Source organism: Lotus japonicus, chromosome 3 (genome assembly GCF_012489685.1).
Source record: "Lotus japonicus ecotype B-129 chromosome 3, LjGifu_v1.2".
NCBI lineage: Eukaryota > Viridiplantae > Streptophyta > Magnoliopsida > Fabales > Fabaceae > Lotus > Lotus japonicus.
The window spans coordinates 23,478,202-23,481,822 of NC_080043.1; the positions used below are offsets into that span (position 1 = coordinate 23,478,202).

The following is a 3,621-nucleotide window of genomic DNA, read 5'->3' on the forward strand; positions in this document are numbered from 1 at the left end:
CTTGGGGGTCTCCTTTGAAGACCTGGACAAGCTTTGAATCATATCACAAACAAAACCATCATTAAGGTTAGCTTGCAAATTAGGATTGAAAACTGAAAATCTTACCTTGTCCTTACCAACTCGGAGAATGAGCTGACCCTTATCAACATCAATCTTAGCCCTAGCAGTGGCTAAAAAGGGTCGGCCTAGAATGAGAGGAATCTTTGCATCCTCTTCCATGTCCAGCACCACAAAATCAACTGGGAACACGTACTTATCAACCTTAACCATCACATCTTCAATGATCCCATAAGGTGTTTTTAGGGATCGGTCCGCCATTTGTAAGGAGAGCATGGTCGGGGTGACCTCTCCTAAATTCAACCTTCTAAACATGCTAAGCGGCATCAAGTTGATGCTCGCTCCCAAATCACACAAGGCTTCAACAACAGTTAACCCCTCAATCTCCACTGGGATAGTGAAACTCCCAGGATCCCTTCTCTTCTTAGGCATTTTCTTTTGCAAAATGGCACTACACTCCTCGGTCATCATAATAGTTTCATCAACCTCACTCAACTTCCTCCTCTTATTTAAAATGTCCTTCATGAACTTAGCATAGATAGGCATTTGCTCCAAAGCTTCGGAAAAAGGAATATTGATGTGGAGTTTCTTAAAAACTTCCAAAAACTTAGAAAACTGTTTATCCAGATTTTTCTTGACCAAAGCCTTGGGGAATGGAATCTTACTAAGTTCAGGAGAAGGAGCGCTCACAACTCTAGCTTTCACAGGTTCACTCACTCTCTTCTCCATAGCACCCTCATATTCTTCCTGTACTTTCTCATTTTTCTCTCCCTCATCTTGTTTTTTTGACTCGTGTAACACTCTCCCACTCCTAGTGGTAACAACAGCAAAATTCTCTTGTTTAGACAAAATTAAAGAATCGGGAGAAAACTTACCTTGAGGTATCTCGGCCATTTGCTTGGCTAGCTGGCCAAGTTGGTTCTCCAAGTTCTTGATAGCCACCTCTTGGTTCTTATGGTTGTTGTTCATGCGGTTGATGCAACTCTTCAATAGCTCCTCTAAACTCCTCTTGCAATTCACCTTTCCAACAACTTGTGTTTGGACAAGAGGTTCATGATTTGAGGATGGAACTATGCTTCCTTGAGCTATAGCTTTGGCTTCATTACTCTCAGCATTGACAGTACACAAGTTACTAACATGAGGTCCACCACAAGACTTGCACTCCACACAAGTCATTCTTGCACCAACAACCTTGGTCTCCTTAATATGCATTCGAATCTCCGCCACTTGTTCGGTGAGTTGCTTGTTGGAGGCCAAGAGCTTGTCATAAGCTTCCACTTCAAACTTACTCCTTCGGGTTTGGCGATTATTTTCAGAGTTCATGGCTCTCGCTGCCATCTTTTCTATTAAGTCATACCCCGCTTGTGGGGGAAGAGCATCGAACTCGCCATTTGAAGCCGCATCTAGGCCAAACCTCCAAGAGTACTGTAGACCATCATAAAATGTTGTAACCAATTCAGCTTGGGTGAGATTGTGTTGAGGACATTTCCTCAATAGCTTCTTGAAGCGCTCCCAAGCTTCATAGAGACTTTCTTCAGTGGGTTGCACAAAATTCATGATGTCTTTTTTCAATTTCCTCAGAAGGGCTCTTGGGAAGAACCCTGTTGTGAATTTTTCTGCTAAGTCTTCCCAAGTAGTGAAGCTCCCTTGAGGCTGTGAATTCAGCCATTCCTCAGCTGCATCCTTCAAAGAAAATGGAAACAAGCTCAACCGAATTGCATCCGTCGGAACATTGTTCACACGGTAAGTGTTGCAATTCCGGATGAACCTCTCCATGTGAGCATGTGGATCTTCTAAAGTACCTCCACCATATTGGTTTTGGCTCACCAAGTTGATGAATGCCGGTCTCAACTTAAAGTTTCCCACTCCCTCGGGAAAGACAATGCTCCCGGGATAGTCATAACTCATAGTAGATGAAGTGAGTTCCCGAAGAGACCGGTTGGCATTCTCAACTTCTTGCTCACATAATCGGAGGGTGATCCCCTCTTGGATTCTTGCCTCGATATGGGCTTGCATCTCCTCCTCCGTCATATGGCCACCCATGACGGTGTCTCTCTCGAGAGCAACCTGAAAGTGTGACACTAAAACAAAGAAAGATTAGTAGCACCAATTCTAGACAAAGATAAAAACAAAAAATAAAACCACAAACTAAAAACTTAAACCAAAATCCACAAACAATTCCCCGGCAACGGCGCCAAAAACTTGTTGGTTAATCCGCAAGTGTACGGAATTCACCCGGTTTTAAATTATCGAACCACAGGGAATTGGTGTGGCAATTCAGTTTAAGATTCGAGTTCACGGTTGGAAAGCAAATAAAATTCAGTTTTAAGGGTTGATTGTTCAAGTGATTGAGTGACAAACTTAAGAAATGTAAGTGTGTGATAACAATGGTAATCTTGCCTTGGGTTCTTGCTTAACTAAATCAGTTTTAAATTAACCTATTCTTCCCACAAAAATTCTGAGTCTCTCCTTGATGTTATAGCCTATGTAATCATCTATCAATGCCTTGTATAGACAATCCTCTAAAGTCAAAAGATAGGTTCAATTCCTCGACAACCTAAACATTTGCTAAAGGCACTAAGCATGCAATTCAGGCCAACAAACCCCAACCCCTACTCTATTCCTAGTAGCAAGCATAGAAGAGGTAATCCCATATCATGTCCCTAATCTATAACAAATTTCCATTATATTATAGAAAAGCATAAAGCTAGCTCATGATCTAACTTGAAACATAAAGCATAGATATGGAATTCAAGGGTTTACTCAGAAGATTCATGTGAAGAAAAAGGAAATAAGATTAAAACATCAAGAGTCTTACAAGGAACCCAAAGCAAAAAGGTGTTTAGCCAAGCATGGCTATGAAATCCATACAAGAAAATAAGGACAAAACCTGGATCATGAGACTTAGAGAAAGCTCCTCAAGCTCCAGAACTAAAACCCTATCTTCTACCTTATTACAATATGTGAATTTGACAAAAGGTCCTAAGAGAAATGCCTAAAAACCAATTTATAGGCAAAACAAACGAGTCTGGGCGCTCAGGCGCCAATTCAGAGCGCCTGAGCGCCAATTCCAGCCCAAAAACATGCCTCTGGAAGGCAATTGGCGCCTAGGCGTTGGTTATAAGCGCCTAGGCGCTCTCCCCAGATCCCCTCCATATTATGCCTGGCGCCTAGGCGCTCGTACTCGCTGGAAAAGGCTTTTTGACTTCTTTCTTAACTCCTCTTCAAGCTCCATCAAGTCTTCCATTAATCCCAAGCCTCTTGACCTTCCTTCTCCTTCAGTTATTGATCTGAAAACTTGAAACACAAGGCAAGGAAAATCCAGAAGCTCAAAGAGCTTTGTTAGCAAAGAGGGGCCTCAATTATCAAAGGGAACACATGCAAGTCCTAAAGTTACTTATAATGCAAGAAAAGTCCCTATAAAACCACAAAATTACTAAAACAAAGCAAAGACACAAAGAAAGATAAAAATGCATGAGAATGCATGAAACACTACATGAGACTCCACAAAAAGACTCAAAATAAGCAAAGAAATGACCCTAAAAACACTACTAAAATAGGGTC

General features: G+C 41.6%; 1 non-coding gene across 1 annotated transcript; it reads left to right on the top strand.

The window, feature by feature from the left end:
* Positions 1-1,525: 1,525 nt before the first annotated feature.
* On the top strand, positions 1,526-1,632 carry LOC130709736 (small nucleolar RNA R71). Its single transcript, XR_009010205.1, has one exon. It is a non-coding gene; the product is annotated as a small nucleolar RNA R71 (small nucleolar RNA).
* The last annotated feature ends 1,989 nt before the right edge of the window (positions 1,633-3,621 follow it).